Here is a 26,835-nt window from a genome sequence, read left to right on the forward strand (position 1 = left end):
AAAAATTGATTTATTGTGCTGTGATTATTAAAATTTTCTTTTAAAAAAATACACAAGGCCGAATTTGGATTTTTAAGATTTTTATCACTTTATTATTAATGAATAACCTATTGATGTATGAAATTTTCATTATTGTATTTTTCAATAAAAATTATTTTTATATTTAATTCTGCAAAGCGTAAACAACTTCACCCCTTTATTCCACTAATTCAACTCAATTAATTTAAATTACTCTTATATTAATGATGTATTTTATGGAGCAGTAAAGTTCATTAAAATAAACTTATTCAAACATTTTTGTTAAAATATAACATGCCATTAAATATGTCTGTTATTGTTGATTCAATAGTAAACTGTTTTATTAATTATTTAATAATTTCAACAGTATGATACAACATGAATAGATGTTGTGGTAGTCTAGCTAGATGAACATTTACTTTAAAAAATTGACAAAAAAGGAAGAAACTCTGAATCCAGATTCTCATTCCAGAAAATCTTTTAGCACCAATCAAACAGAAGCAGTGAAGTGCTCTGAGAAAAATAATCATTGAATTCAACCCACTGTAAATTCCAGATAATGTGCGGGTTATTTACACAATTGATACAAATCTATTTATTATTATTTTTATGACAACCGTCTGTGACTACAAACACGTGCCCGCGCACATATATATCACTATTTATCTATTTATTGGACTACAATATTATACAATTGTGTTGTACATAAAACAAAACATCAAACAATAATCTTTCCTTACTAATTCTTATTGTAACAAAATATTAATTAACTGATTACTTCAGATGAAACCGAAAGTCTCTATTGTCGCTATATTCAGTAGGACAGGAGGTAGAAACGCTTCCCTTATTCGTGTGTAGAATCTGACCTGTTGCTTCTCTTATATGAATGGATACAATAAAAAAATTATTTTAACGATTTCGTCCATATTATATAATATTGAACAATAACCTGAGTTAGAGATGTGTTCTACTCGTTATAACTAGTTTGTCACCTTTGACGTATACCCAACTCATGCCTGTTGCTTGTAAAAAAAAAAACCGGTTTGTAGCTTACGCATTTTTTGTAACAGATTATTACTAGATTAATAATTATTATTGATTTACAAATTATAAATTTCACTTGACAGTGACGTATATTAAACGATTTATTAAATAGAAACGAATTATAGCATTCGGATTAGCATATTCACTTATTTACTTCTGATTTACATAAAATATTTATTTGAGTGAATTATTTATTATACCGGTAAAGTTTAATAAAACTTCCCATTTTTTTCATTTAAGGATATGAATACGTACTAATTAAAAAATATAATGAAATATTGCCAAAATTTTAACAAATACACAACTGAAATTTAAAAATATTTCAAAAATATATAAATGGAGAATAAAAAAGCATTCCCGTCGTCGTCTTTTAGTTGAACTTTTCTTTAGTCTGCATTCTGAATCCTTGATCTCAGGTCACGTGCTGTTAACATATTACAATGAAGTTGTTGGGAAAATACGTATATATGTGTATATTGAGAGTAAGAAATACACTCCTGGTGAATATTACGAAGCCTTAAAACATTCTACAAATATTCTGATAAGAATATTTTCATGTGCTTTTGGAATTTAAAATATACGTCGCGAAAGATATGAAATTCTTTGCGTTCTTTCACAACGTAAATATATCATGCGAGTGTTCTGATTCATATAATCTTTGTAACGGTGTGTACAAAGAAAAATCCTGCACACATAGTGCAGGAATACACACTTCAACTGAAGCGTTTGAATTTTTATCAGAACATAAAAATCATAGTGTTGAAAAAAACCAACTGTATTTGCAAGAAAGAATTTTGTGTAAAATATTCTAACAGAAGAAAAAGAATTAAATAAAGCTGAACCAAATCACATTAAAAATCGATTTAAAACTTTATAACAAAATATTGGTCAAATAAGTTTCTTATTTTTTATTAATTTTTTTTTATTTCATCTCTTTTAGCGGTAGAAACATTGTACATGAACATTATTAACAAAAATGTTGAGTCACAGCATTTCCTACCAATATATAGACAAAAAAATTAAATGATATCAATGAATACAGCAGTCCTTATATAAATGAGCAAATATCTAAGTAAAAGAAATTTAAAAAAAAGTTTGAAAATTGTTTTTACTATTGTTATAAAAGATACAATAAAGAGTTTACTTTATTCTCTGGTTCCAACACAACAGTTGGTTGGTTTATACAGTCAAAATAAGTGGAAGGGATTTGATAATTATCAATTCAATTTTCTTCTACAATGTTTATTGTAGATTTTAATGGCATCTAATTCAATTACTTTTTTACCTTTACTTAATTTAAACTTAATCCTGTTTTTGTTGCAATATCTGATATCTGATTAGAATTCTAGTATTCTCTAATTTTATGATCGGAATTCTTGATTTTGTAGTCTCAGTTTTACGATTAATTTGTTTTTTATTTATTTGTGGATAATTTTTATTTTTAATTCGTTCGATCATTTGTTACACATTATTCTAAACGCTTATTTATCGTACTTTTTTGTTCCTTGAAATTTTATTCTCATTTAAAATTTTTATCTAAGTGCATAGTTTATTTTCCAGTTCCAAATTATTAGAAATTACATAAATTAACACTTGAAAATGTTCCGTTTCAAGAGATGCACCTGGAACATTTTTTAAGAAAAATCGTAAGGCAATTAAAATTTCACTATTACACTTACTTCAAATTTCACCAAAGGTTTTAATATCATATTTTACTTAGAAAAATCTTCATTTTTGTGACGCAGAATATATTAATCTTATATACTGTTACCACATATATATCTAACTTACTATCGGTGAACGGCAACAGTAACAACTCAACTGTTAGCGGAAGTCACAGTACACTTACGCGCTTGCCAACGTCATTCCCGCCGCGCAGTTCTCTCACCATAGCGGCGCTGCGTCCCCATCACTCTCAGGTTCCAATAAAAGAGCGTATGCGAGGTGAATTTTTAATTCATTTTCGACCACCATCTGAAAAAACCAAGAAGAAGAAAAAGATGGAAGAAGACAGAAGCAGTTCCTTGCCGCCTCAACGTGGGATGTCCCGGCGAATGCCAACATCCCCACCGGAGCAGGCGGCTTTGCTTGCCCGCCGAGGGAGCCGCTGGACGCGGACGCTACATTCCCGCTCCAGCTCGCCGGGCTTCAATCGCCCTGGCCGGCGGACTCAGCAGCAGGAGTCGGCCTAGCGTGAGAAGAAGCGCCTCTGCCGCGCCGGCGAAAGACGACCGATGCGACCCGACACTGCAGGGGCCATCACTGCCACGTTATAGTGGAGAACCAACTGCCGCTGAGGGGAAGCTCGGTCTGTTTTCAATGGACGAGCCGGAACTTCCCAACTACAGCCAAGTCGCTGGAGACCAGCTGCCGGACCCAATAGCTCTTCTCAGAGCAAACGCAAAACATGGCCCTTTTCAGGGCTACCTCAAGGATATAAATCACAACTAGCTGTTGAAGCCAATCGACGACAGCAACAGCTCTTCTCCGGGCTATTACAGGGTTATGAAATGCCACGTGCCATCGAAGCCATTCGGCGACAATACATATCCGAAAAAAATGTGTGATTGACTCATAATCAACGCCCATTAAAAATTAGTGAAATAAATGAAAATTTGTATCATATTTTTTTTGAAATTCCGAGTTTAAAGAATTAAAATTGAGTAAAAATAAAACTCACTATTTTTTAATTTCTCGCTAATGAATGAAAATACAAACTTGATGTTTGGTGTGTTTGTATGTGTGATTTTCATGTGAATATCTAAGAACGGATTTCTAGATATCTTGAAATTCAACCTTAAAAGGTGTGAAGAACGATAAACTTGTTGAGCATTGATTACAAATTTTTCCAACTTGCGACTAAACGAGATATTCACAAAATTTTGGGTTGCCAATATCTTCAGATAAATATCTAAAAATATTTTCAGGATATTTAGAATTTCAATGTTTTAAGTGGTACGAAGGTGTCCGGCGAGGCGGCTCAACCAACACAGTAATTGCTACTGTTAATATATGTGTGATGTGGCTAGCTACACCTGAAATCTACCACCGGTTTCTTGCCTACAAAAAATTAATTCATTTTTTTTTTTAAATGAGAAACAAAGGACACGGTCACCACTTAGTGGTGTTTGTCGGCTATCGCTAAAAGCCGGGAAAAATACATTTTTACTTGTACAAAAGACGGGCAACAAGCATTAACTATTAATTTAAGGTTGAGGCCGAATATTTAAAAATCACTTGTCTTGTACTGATCAAACAGTTAGTCTGAAGAAATTACAATATACTATATTTATTAAAAATTGAATAGGCTTTAATTTTTACTTATTATTATCATTATTCTCACAAGCATGAGTTTAATGAATACAGGGGTTCAAGATAGGTAAAGCCCGCTGGATGGAGCATGGCCCAGCCGTTCCCTGCTAACCATTCCCTGATCGCTACGAGAAACGCATGTATCCATATAGCGCGGCCGAAGCCGTGGACATATATATATATATTTATGTATATACACACGCCCAAAAATATTTTTCTTCCATTTTCATTGAAATTTTAGTATACTAATGATATCATGGTGGTTTTATTCTAGCTCTCCAGGTTATAAATCTAAAAAGGGATATTTTGGTTTATAGTAATCGTATCCAATCTTAAAATTGACAATATTATATTACTTTCTTAAAAGCTATACTTCAGAGAATCTTGTTAAACAAAATCAGTCAACATGAAGTACAAAAGTTAAAATATTCAAACACAAATTATATAGTTAACAGCACTTTAATTAGATTTGAACATAAGTTCTTACGCATAAATACCGGTCATAGTTTAAAGTAACTGGTGATAATTTGCAAGAGAATAATTGATATTGTTTATTTTAAAAAAGAAGTATTAATTATTTCTTCATTTTATTTTGACAGCGCGAGTCGGCAGAAATTAAAAGTATACAACTATCATGAACTGCCGGCCTCCGTCGCGCGAGTGGGAGCGTCTCGGCCTTTCATCCGGAGGTCCCGTGTTCAAATCCAGGTCAGGCATGACATTTTCACACGCTACATTTGTCATTCATATCATCCACTGAATAAATACCTAACGGTGGTCCTGGAGGTTAAAAAAAACTACCACAACCTGTTGATTATTAATTTTGCACCAATTTAAAAAAAAAAAAAAAAAATAGTATAAATAGGAGTTAAAAATTATATTTTTTAACATTAAGTGTTCTTTTCTGTCAATTTGAATGAAATTCAAATTTCGTTTATTTAGTTTTGGTTGGTGTATTTTTATTAAAAATAACAAAATCGTATATAAAAACCGTTTGCAAGAAGTCCAAAAGGCCAGAAAATTGTATTTATCATAAACATTAGAAAATAAACACCGAGAAACAGCGTAAAGAACATTCTTGATTCAAGGTTGTCAGGATTGAGAAATTATTTATTAACTTCATACCTTTAATTGTTATAGGTTTTCTCATCTTATTGTAGGTTAAGAATTCTATTAAAAAAAATATTTTTTCTAGAGTTCTAGTCAGTGAATTTTAAATATTTTTATGTTTCGAAAAGTATTCTTGATTATTTTATTTTCACAAATTCTTCGACGGCAAGTAATTCATAACCTTGTGGTGGTCATGAAAAAGGCCGTTTTTTAGCGTTAGCTCTTTCGAAGAGCTGTTGGGTCCGGAAGCTGGTCTCCGGACGAAGTCGGGGAGTTGCGGCTTGTCCATTGAAGTCCAACCGCTCTTTCTCTCAGCGGCAGTTGGGTCTCCACTACAGCATGTCATTGGTGGCCCCTAGAGCCCTGCAGTGTCGGGTTGGCGTCGGTTGTCTTTCGATGGCGCGGCCAAGGCGGTTCTTCCCGAGCGATCCCACGCTGGGCCAGCTCTTGCTGCTGAGCCCGGCAAGCTGGAGCTGGAGCGGGAAGGTAGCGTCCGCGTTCAGCGGTTCCCTCGGCGGACCGCCCAGGCCTGCTGCTCCGGCGGGGAAGTTGGCATCCGCCGGAAGGACCCACATTGAGCCGGCCAGGGAACTTCTTCTCTCTTCTTCCATTTCTTCTTCTTATTGGTCTTCTCCAGGTGGTGGTCGAATTGCCAATTCACTCTCTGTACGCTGTTTTATAGGAGCCTGATAGTAGTGGGGCTACAGCGCCGCTATGATTGGAGAAGTGCGTGGTGGAAGTGATGCTTGTATTCGCGCGTTCGTACACTGTGTGCCCCTCTCACAGTTTTTACCGTTATCCCCCACCTATATTAAATTAGGCATATATGTGCTAACAGTATATATATATATATATATTTTCACACCGTAAACATGACTAGTATTATGTATAAGACTTGGTATATATAAAACTGTGGTCTTATACATATATATATATATATATATATATATACACATACGCTATTTGTAACTATACAGAATTATAAGAACTGTAATTTTTCACAGAAAAGATTATAACCTTCGTTAAAAGGTCTGTAAATTTTCAATACAATCGGTGAGGGAATGGGCCAGCGACACTAAAACAAAAATGTGTACCTCTTCGTGGGACACACGGTATATATATATATATATATATATATAGATATATAGCCATATAGATATATAGATGGATAGATGTTTAGTAATATTTTCAAGTTATTGTAGACGCAATTTTGAGATCTCTTAATTTTGCACACATTAACATAAAATTTTGATACTTTTATAAATTCTCCAATAAAATAATTTTAGTTTGGGTGTATCTTAAGGGTAAATTAATTATGCTACATAATTCCGAACTAGAAACTATGATAATAAAAAAAGTATTATTTTGTATATAGATCAAGTAATGTTTTGTTAAAAATTTTTTCCAGTAAATTTATCTGAAAGAAAATAGAGTTCACAAAAATCATTCACTTCAAAATGAAAAAAAAAAATTATTGAAATCTGTCAATCCCCAGTGATGTAAACATACAAAAAAATATATATATATATATATATTAATAATGTGCATCAAACTGAGTATACTATCTCTGTTGTTTTGAAATTGTTAAAAAATAATTTATTTTGCTAAAAAGTTACACTATTTTCTAAGTATAGAAAAATTATAGGACTATAATTATTTACGCCATGCGTAAAGCTCCGTTATTTCCAATGAATTCAAAGCTAGGGTTGGGTCATGTTGTTTGTTACAGGCATAGTAAATTTTACTATGTTTCGTATTTTGGGCTTGTAATTTGTACCTGTTTGATCAATTACTACAAACTGCTATTTCTATCGCCGTCGAATCTTCTCGAATCGCAGATTACATTTTCATCGATCCAGAATCTCCAACCTCGTTGCTACATATCTACTACGTATTAGTCTAACACTACACCACGTCTCACCCCTGCGTTCCTGATTCACCACTGCGGACTACGCCCAGGAATTACTGTATGTATCCATTCACCTTCATTCACGAGTTCGTCGTTGGCTAATATTTGTGTGCTACAGGCAAGTTTAATTTTCATTATTTATTACGTTTAAACAGTTATTTTATCAGTAAATGTTTGTGGAACATTCAGTTCATCATACCAATGCCTTTCAAGTTTCAATTTCACTTAAGTACCGTCACGACAGGTTACTTACATAAGGTTGTCATTATTCAGCTGCAACCAATTTTACGTGCTCAATTAATTTCAATGCGATTATATTGTAATTAACTCTTTATTTTTATGTTTACTTATTACAATTTGATGATTGCTATTAACTCTTTTTGTACTAGAATATCATTGTGGCCTTTTTCTACACTAAAATAGAATTACATGTATTAATTATTTAACGTTAAGTTTGTTGATGTTCTTAATTCAGAAAAGGCCAGTGCTAATTAAGATTTATTGTAATTTATTTTTTCTAAGCTAACCACATCTGTTCATTGCTAATTTTCATATTACAGTATATGTTAGTAGTGCAACTGTTTTCCAGTTCCACTTTCTATTGATGTTATGTTTTAAGTATCTAATTTGAAAATAAGGTGTTTTTATGTTCTCTTGTTTTCAGGCTTTGTTACATTGTGTATTTAAAAAATGTATATTCATGTATTTTTGCATTTAACATCATTGTTCATATGTTGATTCAGCCGATATTTTAAGTATAATTAAATTATGTCAATTTCATAATTTCTTTTTATGTTTTAAGGTTATGATTCTAACATAAGTTCATTTGTTCTTTCTCATTAAAGTCCAATTTCTTTTGGCAAATACTAGCTGTGTGTTTTTTGTTAACTTTACCCAACAATAATCGAAGAATAGAATAAAAATTTATGTTTAATATTAGATAGTTAATAAGCTTATATTTAATCACACATTTAAGTGTAAGTAATGACTTAAACTTCAATAGGTTTTTGATTAAAGTAGCTTTAACTTCAGTAGATATTTGTGGCCGGCCTCCGGGGCGCTGGTGGTAACGTCTCGGACTTTTATCCCGAGGTCCCGGGTTAGAATCCCAGTCAAACATGGCAATTTCTCACGCTACAATAACTCTCAATCATCTCATCCTCTGAAGCAATACCTAACGGTTGTCGCAGAGGTTAAAAAGGGAGAAACAGGGGGTTTTTGATCAAAAAGTTATTCGATTTGAAAGGACTGTATATTCCAGATTTCCTCGATATTTTGTTTTGCTTGAAGTCATAATTAAATGATCGCTTAAAACAAATATTGTTTAAAAATTTAAAAAAAGAAATTTAATTGCAGATAATTTACAATAGACATAGGCGTAAATTGGAAAGGTTGGTTAATCAACAGTGCTTGTAATTATTTTTTAATATCATTTTTCACAGATTTAACAATAAGAAAACATCTTATTTTTTTTAATAAATTTAGTTTTCTCTGGTGCTTTAAAATTATAATACTGGTATTTTACCTTATATATTTTTTTTATTATTATTAAAAAATACATCACCGTTATAGTGGTTGTGAGCATTTGACCATTATATTCCACTTATAAATTTCCTGTAATTAAAACTTTTGATTATATAATTATAAAAGTTCTAACAGCCGAAAAAGAAAATAATAATGACATTCTAAGAAATTAAAAAGGCGGAGAATCTGAATATTCCAAGGTTTAAATTCCGAGTAGAGTAGGAAGATCAACTGTTCTGTCCATTTCTTCTCAAGATAATGAGAAATGGGAAATGGGGTTTCTGTTACTAACCCCGGGGAAAGAGACATGAATAACCACTATACTGTTCTGTTTTACATTGCTGTACTAAAGTCAATGAAGTTCGTAATATTTACAGTACAAGTTACAAATAGTGTGTGTGTGTGTGTGTGTGTGTGTGTAAATATATATATTTAAATAATTCGTATTAAGTAATTGTTAATTAATTTTACAATGAAAAAAATAAATTTAATATCTAAAGCAAAATAAATAATACGAAATAATTATTTCTGTTTTCTGTAATTTTTTTTGAAACAACCTAATTGCAACCTTATAGCCTAAAAGCTGAAACCAATTTTATAATGTAAGTTTTATTTTTGTTAAATCCTTATTTTAATAATTATGTAATTTCAGCCCACCGGGTTGATCTAGTAGTAAACTCGTCGTCGTAAATCAGCTAATTTCGAAGTCGAAGTTCTCAGGTTCAAATCCTAGTAAAGGTTTTCTCGGATTTGAATACTGGATCGTGGATACCGGTGTTTTTTGATGGTTGGGTTTAAATTAACCACACGTCTCAGTAGTAATCGACCTGAGATTGTTCAAGACTACAAATTTACCGGTTGTTATACTAAACTGGTAAGTTACATTACACGTTACTAATTATGTAATTTAAATTTAATTAAAAATAAACGTTACTAAAGAAAATGTTATAATATTATGGAAATTAAACAAAAAACGAATGAATTAAAATATTATTCAATGGAAAATGAAATCTACACAAGAACTGTACTCGAATTTACATTGAAATTTTGCACAATAATTTGATATACTTATGTGTATTTATAGTTTTTATTGTACTCTATAAATTTTAGATTTTACACTGACCTACTACATGCTCGTGGGTATGTATTTAAAGTAGATGTACAATAATCAGCTGTACAGCAATTTCGTTAACCGGCAGTCCGAATACTTGAATAAAAAAAGAGAGTGTAAAATTTACATTTACTGATACCCTAATATTTCAGCCGGACGAATACAGTATAAAATAAACCGTTAGAGGAAATATATATATTTTTTTCAGTATTAACGTCATTCCAGAACTTTCCTTCCAGTAAATTTAAGGAACTATAAATTTAAGAGCACATTACCTTTATATTCGACATATAATGTACTGTAATTTAAAACACTTGATTTTGAAATGTAGTTTGTAGACTTATTTTTTCACGTTACATTTTTTTTTTTACTTCCTTGTACGAAGTAAAAGAAGAATTGTGATTGCGAAAGATTTCGGTTTTCAGATGTCAACGTAGATATCCATTTTTACCAACCCTAAATCCATTTTGACTAGTTTCGGCGTGACGTCTCTACCTATGTACATATCTCCCATAATTCAAAAACGATTAGCCGTTGGATCTTAAATTATGGATTTAGGACTGGTGTAACATCTAGTTGTGCACCTCCCATTTTTGATTGCAATCGACTGAACCAAAAGTGTCCAAAAAAGTCGAAAATCCCCAAAAAAAGGATTTTGGAGTTTTTCTTAACCGCATAATACGCCTCATTGAAAGTTTTTCAACACTATTTCATAAATGGTAATTATTTTTACTGGTGCCAGAGTTATAGCCAAATAAAATTTTTATTATTGAAATATTTGTTCTTACAAGAGGAAGGGGCATATCAGTTCGAATCAGACTACACCTCCTTTTTTTAATTTAAATATATTGATTTATTAAAAATTATTAACCCCTGATTGTAAAAAAAAATTACGATAAATAATAATTCAATAATAGCAATAAAAAAAAATTATGAAAAAGTATCAAAAGTTATTAATGAAATAAAATTTTATGTATATTTCATTTAAAAAAATTGTGTGTATGTAATCTAATATACGTACGTACAAGGAAGTCATATATTTTCTACATCAGATTTTTTTTTTGGTTTAAACATCAAAGTTAAGTATTACGTAAACGAAATAACTATTCCTTATCAATATTTCATTGTAAACGTTCAGAAGTAAATGAAACACTAACGTTAAACTGATACACAAATATCTTGTTGTAAATATAAAAAGATTTATAAATAAAAAAAGATTTAGTTATATATAAAGAAAACCTGATATTCATTTTCATACCGATAATACTGAAGAGAAAAAAGGAAAATTGCAAATTAACTGATAAACCAGCTTCACTTAAAGAAGTTGTTAACAGTTTAACCGACAACAACAAAAAATTAACGAACGTACATAATATCTAAAATAAAATTTTAAAGGGCTATAATTAAAATTCCACAATTAAATATCGGGTGTAATAGCATATTAGTGATACAGTTTTCACAAAAGCATAATTGAAATTTCAAAATATGCATAAGTATTTTTTTAACATGTCTTGCAAAATACTTTACAAAGAGCACCCACTTATTTGTAATGAGCTTCTATGTGCTGCTCTTTAAAAACCATGTCTTTATTAAGTGTAACATAATTGGTTTGTTCTCAGGAAAATGTAGAAATTCTTGCCGTGCTTGTTTCCCCTCTGTACGTTACTCCTCTTTCTACCCATCCTCCACAACCTTTTTCACAGTAAAGGTTTGTGCGGCTATCTAAAAAAATCCAATGAAAAGGAGTTAATTTCTTTTATTTTACGATAGGTATAACTCTGTATAGTCTTAGTATTAATTTACTACAATTTAATTGGATCAGAGAGTAATGAGAGATGTGTAATTGAAACTTTATTCTCCGTCATTATTTGTAATAAAGAAAAAATATTTCTGTTCACCTTGGAGCATTACAAGAGCAGCAATAACAATTAAGTTCTTAGTATCATTTCCATAACGGTGTACATACTCGTACTAACAATGGAAAATTGAAAAAGATCAAAATAGAACAAAATATTTTATCATAAAACGTAATTGTTAAAAAATACAGCAACAGATGACTAACAAACATACAGCAAAAATATTTCTTAGATATTATCCTATAAACTATATTAGTAACAATAATAAATAACAGTTGAGTTCACTCTAATAAAAGTATGAGGATTTAAAAAACTAATTTGTAATGGAATATTATAAAATTATAGTTGATTATGCTTGAAAAATTCCTGACATAAAATTGTAAAATCCAATATTTGTTTTAAATATGTATTTGTATTTAATTTGTTTTAATTATATTTTGTATTAATATTTGTATTTAATTGTATTATCCAATATTTGTTTCCCCTAAAATTGACAGAAATCTTTTTTTAAATTACTAGTTATACAGCTTGTAGAAATCAGTAACTTCTTATTAGTCCTAAAATAATTCTAGAACTCTATTAATGCAAGTATAACTCCTATTAGTCTTTACCCTTAGTTGCTTAGATTCAATATTCATTTAGATCGGTATAATTGGATATAAACTATCAGAGAATGCGGAATTTCCTTTTGTACCTGTAAAGCTAAAACTTTTTACTCTTATGCTCCGAATTAAAGTGAACCAGCAAGCTAATAATAAAATAAGAAGTGTGATGCTCAGGCATTTGAACCACTTGTCCAACTTTCAATGGCATGTAATGTTTCATATAAGCAAATGCATGTTAAGATGTTCATTCTGACCGTCGATAATATCTTACAGTATTTCATAATATATTTGATCCGTAATAGAAATAGTTCTTTTTGCATCTCAGGTTGATTATGTGTATCCGAGCAATAAGGAAGACTGAGACATTAGTGTAATGCAACTAATTAATAATTTTGTTGTAAAACAATTAGTCATAGACCCTGTTTTAACTCAGCCGAGGAAGAAAAGTTCATAATTTTTATACTTACAATAAAATATTTAACAATTTCAAAGCAATATATGTAATTAGTGCGAAATACGTAATAAAATAACCAAATCCCTCATTTCTGATATCTCTAAATAACCCGAATACCCACTCTGACTGTGTAAGAATGTTATCAGAATGACAGAATGTTATCGGAAGATGTAATTTTAACAAAATTATGTTCATGTTTGTTGTACGTAACATATTTATTTGGCGTCTCAAATACAAAAACCTTTTGGCATCTCAAATATTTGACAGACTGGGAAGAATAATCCTCCCATTGGCTGGATTCACAGTAAATATCCGAATATAGATTAATTCCTGATAATAAGAATTACCAACTGAATCTTTTGCTTCTGTTTTCCATAAAACGGAAAAAGCATAAAAATGACGCCGCTGCCACTAAATGCAGACCCTATATATCTTTTGATAAACATGTTTTTTACTGGGTAAAGTATTTCTGAAACTTTAAAATGTTACAGATCACGCATTTAATCTTCTTCAAAACAAACAAGAGAATATCTTTAGCACAATTGTAAGTTACAAGATGCGTTCTTATTCAGTTCTTCACTCCTGACTTTCACAAGTGTTAGAACTTAATAAAGTATATGTTATTATAAATGACAGCTCAACGAATAAACCATATTGGAATTATAATTACTTTTGACTTATTGATATTAAGAGAGGTGCGTTTCAAGGGGACAGTCTGGAACAATTGTCTTCCTATCCAGTCTTAAATTTCTATTATCACTCCTTAAATGAATTCCAGATAAAGTATTGTAGAACGCTGTAATAAAACATCTGTCACTTCCGATCATATGAAACAGACACCAGTCAACAGATTTGAAAATTAGTTACAGGGTACCAACGAAAATCAGTTAAACGTCATCTCCAGTTATCTAAGATGTTTTCCATTGACATCCGCATAACTTTGGTTTGAATAACAATAAAACATTAAATATCTACAAAAGTAAAGGTACAGTTTTTAATTAAAACAAAAGTTTTGAAATGAAATTTAGAAGTAGTTTTTGAAGAATAGTGGGCACCAACACCTGTAAATATTTCAAACCTCTGCAGGCTTCGTGTTTCCAATAAGAAGAAATTAATGAGAGATTAGGAAATTAATGAAAACTTTGACAGAAACCTTTATATCTAGATTGAATTGGAAGAATAATAAACACAAATTATTCTAATAGTGATCATCATACAGCCTGAATTCACAGCGACTTGATCAAGACCAGGACAACTCTGTCTAAATCGGTTCTTCTTATCTAAAGGCAGCCTTTAGAAAGATAGCTTTTTAAGTTATCTTTAAGATTTAACCTAAGATTTAAGATTTAAACGTGAGACAGTGTAGGGCCAGGGGATAGCCCTATTGCTGATGGCGTCTTAGCTTTAACCACACGCAAGAATGGATAAAGTCGGGGCGTACGATGAAGCATTAGTGACCTCAAGGTATGCGGGGAGGGGGCGCTGGACTGAGGGGCTATGCGTGTGATGCATACCCGGACCTTGAGTAGAAGTAGGACGGCAAGGGTAGCCCTCTTGCGGAGGAACTTTTTGGGTCCTCCAGAATCGGAAGTTCAGAACGTTCCGGTGATGCAACGGGAACCCCTATGGAGGAGCTTGTAAGGGCCTCAAGCTAGGGTGGGTTTTAGCCACCGCCACAACTTATAGGTGCGGCTAAGTTAATGCTTTCCAGGCGAATGCTCCCAGTGTGAATTTAAAAGAAAAAGTAGTTATTTGTTCGCAGATGCCTCTTTCAACCATCCACCGACGACACCTGCACACGACATGTTCAGGAGACTCATAGTCTCCTCAATATAGGTAATCGGAATTGGGAGCTCTCCTCCTCCTCCTCCCGAAAAAATATGACCGGAAGACCTCGAGCCCCGTTAAGAACTGGGTTAGCCAAAAATTCAGTTGACCAAATTTGCGGTCAATCCAGGGGGCAACCTGTTTGATTAAGCGATGGGTCCAACGCCTCGTTAATGATTGATCCCACCTCCTCTGCTACTCTCGTATCATGCCCGCCCACGAAGTTACTTTGTCTCCTCCCATATATATTAATATGCATCTTACTTCTCAAAATCTACACGCAATGAGAGTGTACCAACGCAATGATAGATAACAGAACAAATAAAAGTAAAAAATATAAATATATCTCAACAAGAATAACATGTGAGACAATAAGTAAGATAAAAAAATAACAGTAGTAATAATAATAATAATAGTTCAAACGTAACAAACGTCAACCAGATGATCAACAGTTAAGCAATGTTAATAGACAGTACGACTGAATATAACATATAGTACTCTTTAATGTGCACATTCAAGTCGAATAATTTCAAATGATAATTGAATTCTCAACTTACTCGTTATTACATACATGTATGAAGTAAACACATTTATTTTTATTTATAACAGTCCTTCATGTATAATATTATTTTAGAATCTTTTTTTACTGAAATCACTTTTCCTGAATCTTATTTTATAACCCACTTAATGAGTTTCAATCACTTTCCCTTTTGTTGACTGAAGCAAATGAGATCCTCGTATTGGTTATCTTACTATTTTATGAGGTGACTAATAACATCAAAAAATTATTACTAACGTGAATGAAATAATATGCAGCTAGATATTGATTAAATCTTATAGATAAAATGTTTTCTTAAATGATGATGTTTTTACTAGATCCAATTAATAATTAAAAATGTAAGGGTTATAGTAATATTCTGGTTGTATTAAATAATAAATCGACAATTATTAAAAAAATTTACATATTTTTTGTTTTTTTAAATGAATTCGATTTGTTTGACGGGCTCCCTTGTAAGTCGATAAAAGAATTTATATCTAGATGTAGGCTAAGTTGGGCTAAAATTTACAATTTTACTAACAGACTACAGATTTCGACTAACAGATTTTCATTGATAAAAATCACCTATCGATTGATCATTTGAGATTTATCGAAATCTAAATTCTACTATTTCGTAGGTGCTATCCAGGCTGTCCAGTTGGTTGTATTATTAGATTATAGTTGACCGAAAACCCAAATCTTGTGAATTCTGGATGAAATAAAATCTTAATAAAATTAATTATTTATACCTAACTGCTTAATATTTGTTCTAAATAAAGCCGGAACTAATAAATCAAATGTTATGGATTATCAGACAGCTCATTCAAGATCTCAGTGTACGCCGCAAACTGTGAAAGGAGGTCACTACACATCATATTACAATTACCATTAGGCCTTGTTTATAATTACTAGGCGCCTGAACTTCACCTTATTTCCGTTCACACATAGGTGATATAATTAAATCAACATCCGACTTCACATCTGACATGTACTTTTAATTGCATCATGTAATTTATCTTTACTTAATTAAAATCTTTCACATTTAGATTGTTTCAGTATTTTCAATTATCATTAAACTAATATGAAAACAGATTACACAAATTTAAAAACAATATAATTGACAATAAAAATTTATAGTCCATTTTCTTTGCTGATAAATTTTCATTTATATATGGCAGGTAATGGAAATCGTTGTTTAGAATAAATGACAATGTTAACATTTAACCTGAATACTTTTCATTAAATGTTCATACTGTTTGATTGAATTGTGTTTTTAAAATAATATAAGATCAAAGTAATTCTCCAAAACCGTTTCCAAATAAATTTCTCTTTAAATTTTAAACTTTGCCATTTCTATTGTCAAATAATCATGGAAGATGAAGAATTCCCAAGAAAGTGAAATAATAATAAATATTAATTGATAAAATAATTTTGTTTTGTGAAATACCATAAAACGAGATAATTGTAATACAAACAAATGCTGTCGTTTTAAGCAGTTCGAATAAAAAATGTGAATTTACTTTAAAAACGAACTAACTGTTTCTTTGAAGTCTGCCTTTGAATTAATTCAACCAGACTTCAAAGCTTTAGGCAGTAAGTTCATCAAGCTATCTAAATCCATCAAAATGAACGCTTTTACTAAAAACAGTAATTTGCAGCAGTGATTAATGTTAATCATTTAACAACATAAAATATCTATAATTTAAGTAGAAATATTTTTTAAACTTATCTTTGAAAGTAATTTTGTTTTAAAATTTATTTTAATAACTCTTTACCTAAAGTATTTAGATTTGTTTTATATGGCACTCTAACTTTTTTATCTTTTAAAGAAGTAGAAAATATAAAAATAGCTGTATAATAAAAAGGCTTTAAAATAATTAAACCACCAATATTTTACACCTTATTTTACAATAAGTATTTAGTTTAGAAAAAGAAGTTACTCGAAAGGACGAAAATAGATTTTTAAGTTAAATAATTACCTCCTCTTTAATAAAGTATTTCATTGAGACCTTTAAAACTTCAGTTAAATTGCTCATTATTTATATTATGTTCTCATAATTACGATAACATACAAAAAACAAAATTATAATTTTTAAATTTACAATCATGTATATAAAGTTTAAGGTTGAGTTGAATAGTAACGTCTATTTAAAACAACACTCCCTGCTTTGATTTCAAATAATAGAAAAAAATATGTCTACTGGGAAGTGAACAGCGGTGAACGATGTAAGTAAAGATGGTAGGATCGTGAAAACTTTGGTTGAGGGGTGAAATGGTAGAAAAGGGATAGATAGAGTAAGTAGTCGGATAAGGAGAAAAGGAGATAATACCATTTTCCGGTACATTTGGTCCTGAGGGAGCTTACATCAGGCGATAAAATGCGTTCACAGCTGCATCCGCGAGACCTCAAGCCTCGAAACATCTTTGTAAGAAATATATCTATTTCCTCTTTTGTTCATTTGTCGTAACGACTGGTCGAGCGAAAGTCATAACGATTTTGTTCAGCTTCATAGCTATTTTTAATTTTGGTAGTGTTGTCAATTGATTTTTTGTATTAATATTATTTGTTATAAATTTTTAAAAAATATCATGAAAATATCTCTTCCTAAATAGATGAAACGAATCCGTCCATCTTAGAAATAAAGAGTTTAATTTATTAATCAATTTTATAACGTTAAGAAAAGCCATCGTTTTTCAAAAATAACTTATTACTACATATGGCTTATTCCTATCTCAAATTCTGATTTTCCTACAGTTATTTAATCTTGTTTGTTTCTCTTGAAACATCAATGAAGCCTGCAGGATTCATATCGAACAAGGATTCTAGTAAATATGAATAATCTAATCAAAATAGCATAGAATTAGTTTTTCTGAATTGGTTAAGAAAGATTCAATAAAAATTAAATCAAATAAAATTTAACGTCATATACATCTGATGATGACTTTTGAAGATCAAGTACGATGATGAGTTTTAGAAGATCAAGTCAAAAAAAAGAGTTAAATAGAAAAAAATCATGAAAGAAGAGTCGATGGATGTGATAAGTTTTTTTTTACAGGATTGCTTAACCTAAAGGGACTTTAATTAGTCTTGGTTCTGATGTAGGAAATATTTCTTATCATTGTTTCTGAACTTCTCTCCATTTGTAGAAAGTTTTCTTTTCTGAAGAGATTTTAATAATTTAATGTTTAAAATAATATATATGAATTGATTTATTTTAACCAACACAGGTCGGAACAAACTAATATCTTGTACGACTATCATATTTCCCTAATAAATACGGTTCTTATGATTAATTTCCAGTAACTAGTATTACTATTCATTACGACCGTGTTTTGTTTCTAAAATTAAGTTCTAAAGAAACTTCGTTGGACATTTATGGTATTCTCTACTAAAAAAAAAATATTAAAACTATAAAATATTATTTTTGAAGAACACTGAATCTTACTCTTCAGCGTAATTTTGTTACTTTAGGTTTAACCAACAATCCATATAAAGTAGTTGAAAGAAAAAGTATGAAAAAATTATTGAGTTTCTCTTCATACTAAGGAATTTAGACAATAATAGCCAGTATTTTAAAATAAATGTACATTTCATAATTCTTTATTACTTGCGAAAACCAAAATTTACATATAAATTTTTATAACACATAAATTGTAATGTTTAAGTGCTTAATTAAACGGTTTAGTCACAAGGATAAATATTATAATCTTTAGGTCCCTTCCTAAACAAACGTAATATAACAAGATAGGAGAGAAAAACAAAGTTAGCGGAACAAAATAAAGTGTGGGTGAAAAAAATATAAATTTTCATTACTAGATGCAGGATAACGCAGAGCGAAAATTTCACATTAATATCACTTTTCGCTAATTGTAATTTAGTTTTTTTAAGTTAAGGAACTATTTCCTTTTTATGAGGTATAAAATAAGGATGCCTATTTTCTCACGTAAAAAAAAAATTAAAAGAGATATTAAAACCATTACAAATAAAGAATGAAACTTGGTCATGTAAATGGAATCTAGCAATCGAGTCAGAAAATAGATTCTCATAATTAGCCTATTATTATAATTACAATTGTTTTATCTTTAGTTACAGTTCATAAATTATGTTATTCTGCCTTGTCCAATGGCAAGTATTTCTGAAAATCATATATTTTCTTATTAATCAAAAGGATATGAAGTTAATGATATATCTATGATTGAAATGTTAGAATTGCTTGTTACTGTTATGATACAGCTGATATTATGTTAAAAATAATACACCCAAAAGGTTGTAAAGTTCTTTGAATACGTTGTTGCTCAAATCAATTTTAAATCTCCATTTATATTATTTGAAAAACGTTTTACTCATTTTATCTTTTAGGCTACTGGGCTGGTTTAGTGGTTAACTCGTTGTCGCAAATAACTTGTTAAACAGCTATAATCGAAGTCAATATTTCTGAAGTTCTGAAGTAAATGTTAGTTGCTTTTATACGGATTTGGATACTACACTGTGGATACCGGTGAACTTTAGTGGCTGGGTTTAATTAAAGACACAACTCAGGAATGGTCGTCCTGAGTCTGTAAAAGATTGGCACCTTATTTACATATCACACATATCATCCTAATCTCATTACCCGGGGGGGGGGGGGGTTGTTTATTATTTACTATTTGAACGGATTGCAGGAAAACACATTAGGAAAAACAACTTTTGCCTTTCGATATCAGATTTGTTACAATTCTTCATCAAGAAGTCCCGCTGTCAATATAGATCTTCTGGCTCTAGTATTCATCATTAAAAAAAAAAATATATATATCATTTAAATAACAAAATAGTAATGGCGTTATTCAAATCGATAAGTGGATAAAAAGTGACAAATAAATTTAGTATTAAATTATCTAGATAAGTAATGTTGACAAATTAAGTAAATACAATCGTTTGCATAAATTATTAATATATTATTAATATATCATATTAACAGTAGATGAGTAATACGTCATTTAGTATTAAGATTAATACTAAAAAAATAAAGCAAGACTGAAAGAATTTAAATAAACTTACTGCATAACACATCATATTTTTGTGACATTTTCCATGTAGTTATACGTTTCAGATAAATTATGTTATTCAGTTTTTAAATAATTAGAATTTTCAAGAAAATTCTAAATCATATTTTTGTATTCAACATAGTAGGTGATGAAATGTTACAAATTTCTATTGATCTGAAAAATCCAGTTTGATATCAAAATAATTGTACAACTTGTATTTACAATTGAATTCCTAATTTATCTAAGATTAGTTCCTATCAGAACAATTTTCTTACGGAACAGAGGGTTTATAAGTTACTATATAGAGCTTACTGTATTAACTATGAAGATCCTGTATACACTGGAAGAAAGACTGAATCGATTTTCTGCCTGATATGATTAAACGAAGCTTGGTGAATAATGAGGAGATAGCTAAATACGGAGGTGGAAAAGATATTGTCCGTTTTATAAAAACGGAAAGTGTAAAATGGCTGAGAAATGTGCTAAGGTTAAAATTAGAACAGACTATCAGGAAACATGTTTAAAAGCGAAATGGAGAGAAAACGTAAAATAGAACGACTGAATAGGAGATGGCATGAGGATGTGAGGAGAATCTGAGTGTAATTGGTGTTCAGCAAGGTAAATCGAAATACAGAATACCAAGTAATGGGGGAAGGAAAGATATACGTCAAGTTCGGAATGTATGAAAGAAAACAATATTTGAAAAAAAAACAAGTATTACAGAGATAATATGTATTTTAAATCATATTAGTACTAATTTTATATAAAAAGCCTAAAGTTAGTTTGCTTGTCTGTCGTTCTATCTGTCTGTTTGTATGTTCTTGTAATCACACGAAAACCAACCGATCGATTGTTTCAAATTTGCAGGATGTATTCGTCTTATCTTACGGAAAGTTTTAAGCAATAGATTGAGAACTTAGACCCCTTGAAAGTAATGTTTGCAATTAAATATATTCATTATAGAAGAAAGAAATTAATAATTCAAAATTAAACTATTTTCTGTCACCATGACAACATAAATAATCTGTGAAGCTTTCTTCGCTATAGGTGTATGTACTTTTGTTACCATTTGTTTGCACAAACGAAAAAACTATGACGTTTTGTATAATCGCTAAAAATTTGCCGTAATAATATAATAAAGCAAACGCCACAAAGTCAATTTTTTCCGTATTACCCTTAGAATCACAAAAATAACAAAGTTTAAAAATAAACGTGGGAATTATTGGTCCAAACACAAATAATAATAGTCTTTAAAATAATAAATAATACTAATAAAAATAATAATAATACACAATAAATAATAATTTGCAACATTTTTGATCAACAATTACATATAAACAATTTTGGAAAACAAACTAAATTTTAAATTAAAATATTGTAATAAAGTAAAAAATAACAGTTGACCTAGCTGTTTAACTTGTAGTAATGTTGTAAATGATTAGTTATTGTGTATTAGCTATTGTGTGTGCCGTCTTCCGTGGCGCGAGTGACAGAGTCTCGACCTTTCATCCGAAGGTTCCGGGTTCGAATCCCGGCCGTGCATGGTATTTTCACACGCTACATTTGTCATTCATCTCATCCTCTAAAGGAATACATAACGGTTCAACAATACATTCCGGAGGTTAAACAAAAAGAAAAACAGGAAAAATATTGTATGTATTATTATGATGATCGTTTAGTTAGTAACGCGAGTTTTTCATTTTTGCAAATTATATTGCTTATAACTTGAAAGCAAAGGAATTTATCGTGAAACCGTTTTCGCCATTTTTTCTATTAAAATCTTATATTAATATCATTTATTACACGTTTACTTTCCTATTTAAAAAAAAATAGTTCGAAATACGTCGGATTCAAGATGGTGAACAAAAATTTCAAACACAGCATAAAATAGTAATTTTTCGCACTTGTCCCTACTTCCTAGCACCTATCAGTTTTGAAAAATGAAGCCGTTATGATTCTTTAATTTCATCTTGTAAGTTATAAATTATGAGAAAATTATGTTATTAATTGTTTATTTTACTTTATCTTATACCTCAGACTAACGGAACAATTAGTCATTGTTAAAGAAATTCATTCTTTCTTTTAACAAAATATCTAACTTTAGGAAAAGCTACCCTTTTTTCATATAAAAAAATTCATAATAAATGATAACACTAAACAATAAAAAAATTAACATACAATGCGATGCAATTACATACGATGTAAAACATATTGATTGCTCATATCTGCTAAAGTAGTCAAAACAGTGTTAGTCCCGTCATATCTACAATAGGATTATTGGGAAATTCCTCAGGAATATAGTGCTAGCACACTGTAGACTTTTCTTTTTTCGGTTTAACCTCCGGAATTACCTCAATGTATTACTTCAGAGGATGAATGAGAATTATATGTATAAATGTAAATGCAGCCTTGTACAATCTCAGATCGACCTTTCCTGAGATGTGCGGCTAATTGAAACCCAAACACCAAAGAACAACGGTATACACGATCTAATATTCAGATTCATTTAATGGTAACTGCCTTTACTAGGGTTTGAAACTTAGAACTCTCGACTTCGAAATCAGCTGATTTGCGATACCGAGTTCACTAGACCAAATCCGGTGAGTTAACACACTGTAGCCTGAAAAAAATAAGCTTCTGCACTCCTTTAGTTCCTTTAATTTTTTATTCTTCATAGTCACAAAAATCATTCACAGTTATATAAATCTTCCACTAGAAATATTGCTCCTGAAGCTAATGTGAACAAGACAAAACCTTGACAAAGGAAAACCGTGAATAACCAATTCAACAGGTCCAGCTTCAGGCGATGATCATTATAAAACATTTTGAAAGACTCGTTATATTTGCAACTCATATAAATTCTCGGTTAATAGATGAATTACCTAACAAGATGTATAAATGCGAACTTTCAAAAACGACACATAAGCATTAAATTTCAACTTACTATGTTTATTCGAGGAAATAGGATTCTATTTCCATACTTTTCCATCACCTTTCCAGGTTCACCTTTCTATTCCCTTCTTCTATTTCCATACTCCTATTTCTTCGAATAAACATAGTACAATTATTTAGTTTTTATTATAATATCATTATTAAAATATTTTCTTCAAAATGTATTGATAGTTCTATTAGAAGAATATGGTATTCTAGAAAAATGTGTTGTTTTGTCTTAACCATTAGATATTAAATAATCTATAGGTTGGTTCAGTTTTTTAAAATATAATAGAATGGGAAAAGAAATTAAATAATCTTCGATTGCTTTTTAATAATAAAATTGAAATTAAAATAATAGTAATAAAATAAAATAAGATAATAATAAAATTGCATATTAAAACGTTTCAGTGAAAACAACTTGATAGGGAACTTTATTTTAATTAGTCGCTTAGAAAGTTGATTGACAATGCAATCTTAAACTGGCTTAAGTATAGGTTTTAGAGGCATGGCATGTAACACAAGACCGAGTCCTGGTTACCTGGGGGGAGCCCAGTACACTTCCGAGGTAGTTTGATGTGAAGGCACCCCTCGGAGCTGAGTTTATGCTTACTTGGGGATCCATCTCCGGTGTGGGGGGGACAGGGAGATTACAAAAAACCTGTACTACTGTAAGAATTTATAAGAAATAGATATTAAAGTTTGGTTATTTATGAAATAATTTGTGTGTGTTATAACTAACGCACACGAAGTTATAACGCAGAAATTATAGTTATAATACACATTTCAACAAAATCAGCTAGTAGTATATATAATTGTTTGCAACTGTAAATTATTATGTTTGCAATAGACAGTTAACTGTAAGTAAACTTAGCTTATAGAAAGTTGATGTTTCATTATTGTTTGTAATTATATTATCATTCTAGGCTAATATATTATTATTATTTTTTTAAATATTTTATTTTAATTTCATTGTATTTAATCTATAATAATATTTATATGTTTCATTAGCTGAGTTTTTATAATATATTGTTTCTCTGAAGAAGCAAAATAATTTATTTCTTTTAATGCTAAATATAATATAATCTAAAATTGTATTATACTAGATAAAATATAATCGACTTCCGGAAAATTTCGACATCTTCACGTTTCATACCCGAGGCCACAAAACCACCGTCAGCTCAAAAGTATATATATATATATATATATTTCACTTTCTTGTGGACATGACAACTGCCGTAATTTTGCGCTAATCGCATTCAAATTTTTCCTTAAAAAAAACTCAGCTCGTCCCAAAATCTCGGTCGAGTTCGTTAATGGCCAAAATAGGTCATGTGGGTAGCTTAAAAAATAAACAAATATCGCTATAACTTTTTTTATTAAGAAAAATATCAAAATCTTTTAAAGTTTCTACTCTTCTTTGGATAAGAACCTAAAACTTACTAAAGAAAAGTTTTTTCATATCACCAACCACTAGCACAGGGACTGGAAATAAATTGGGTTTTGAAGACAACAAAATTCATACTTCCCTTAATAGGCACAGTTCGAATCGGTTTAAAGTGGTCCTTAGTCCTCTAAACATTACGAAAAACGTTTGTCTGAAACAATTTTTGATATGATCAACCCTTACGGCAAGGGATGAACAAAATGTTGCTGAAATTGTAAGAAGATGGGGGAAGTCGTATGCTGAACATGTGAAACTTTTTTCACAAACAAACATTGTCGTATTGAGTAAATTTGTTTTTCATAACTTTAAGGTGGAAATCGTTTTTATCCCCTACTTAGCACTGGTGAAAACTACCTCCGCCTTCCGGCGAGCCGAAAGGGATCTTTATGATATAAATTACCGTTTTTTTTTTTTTCTCTCCTCCTCTGGGCCGGACCGACTGTGTGGTATTACGCCACCTAGGGGAGTGTCTGTTTTACTCTCATGAGCCTCCCCTCCTTCCGGCTGTACGTCCGGCATGGCAGGTCGGCTCACCGGTCATATCTTTTGAGAAATATTGATAGTTGCCAATTTAATCATCCACTCCATACCTGAATAGCCGTGGAGTGGAGACGGGTCTTTTGTTTTCACTTGCAGAAATTCCACCCTTTTGGAGTCCCCAGCAGATCACTGGAACCGACACACCTGAGCATGCCGGCCCTCACCACTGGATCTATCCACCCCTTCCTTCCATTAGTACCCAAGTCTTCTCTCGTCGGCCTCCTTACTAGATATTACTTCCCTTACATAAAGACTGACCTTCTTCCAATTTGTTTCCCTCTGTAGCATATATTCCGTAATTTCGACGGGCGATTTACCAATTACACCGCTGTTTATGCGTAGCGATCACCACTTCTCACACGAATAAAACGTGTGCTCCGCTGTATCTATTTCGGAACAGTACTTACACGTTGGTTCCCGCCTTCTGTTCAAATTGAATAGATAATGGCAAAAACTTCCATGCCCAGTAAAGTACTGCTACAAGTAATAATCTACTTCACCGAAGCCTCTATTGTACCATTTTTTTAAATCTGGTATCAATTGTTTGGTGCGCTTAGCTACCCCTTCCTCATTCCACCTAACTTGCCAGCGGTCTAAAAGTCTGTCTTGTGCCTCTTTAATACCGACTCCTTGTGATCTCTCTGTGCGGTTTAGAGCCATCAATTCTATCGATGGATTTTTCGATAAGACACACAACGTCTCATAGGAGGCGTTGTGTGTCTTATCTTATGTTCTGTAGGCCGATACGACCCCCAGCAACAGCCTCCTGTGGACCCGAACTAGTCTCCCAAGATTTCTCCTTATTTCTAAAGCGGGTGACCAAACCGGTACCGCATACAACATAGATGAGACCACAGCCGAAGCGATTAAATTCCTTTTGGAGGATTTTAGTGCCTTCTTCGTTGACACTATAGCGTTTAAACTCTTTGTCATTGATTCTGCTTTGTTGCAGACGTTAATTATAAGCTGTGTGAATTTACAGTTTTTTTCTAAGGTGACTCCTAAGTATTTTAGCCTGTTCACCTCTGATATTTTTAAGCCATCTACCATAATTTCGGATAAGTCTAACTCTCTTTTTCCGGTGAACATTATAAACTTACACTTCTCTACCGATAATTTAAGACCTCCAGTAGTCAACCATTCTTTTATCATATAAGTAGCTCTATTAGTTTTCTCCTGAACCTCCAATATTGTTCTACTTTGCACCAAAACAGAGAGGTCGTCAGCGTATGCAATTACGTCCACCCCCTGTGGGAACTCCAAACTTAATATATCATCGAAAGCAAGGACCCATAACAACGGTCCCAGTACCGACCCCTGAGGAACACCACACTTTAATTGAAACACTATGTTATTGCTTTGTGTATCCACTATACATGTCCTATCCGTCAGGTATTCTTTTATTTGCCGGCGAAGATAATGACTAACTCCCTTATCCACCAGTGACTTGTTAATACTATTCCAACGAATAGTACCGAATGCGTTTTTAACATCTAGAGACAGGAACAAAGGAATTTTCCTTGTTCTCCATGTTCCACGTTTAACATCATTTGCCCATTGCATTACCTTTTGAATTGCTTGCAC

This window comes from Lycorma delicatula, chromosome 1, assembly GCF_047948215.1.
Source record: "Lycorma delicatula isolate Av1 chromosome 1, ASM4794821v1, whole genome shotgun sequence".
In the NCBI taxonomy this organism is placed as follows: domain Eukaryota; kingdom Metazoa; phylum Arthropoda; class Insecta; order Hemiptera; family Fulgoridae; genus Lycorma; species Lycorma delicatula.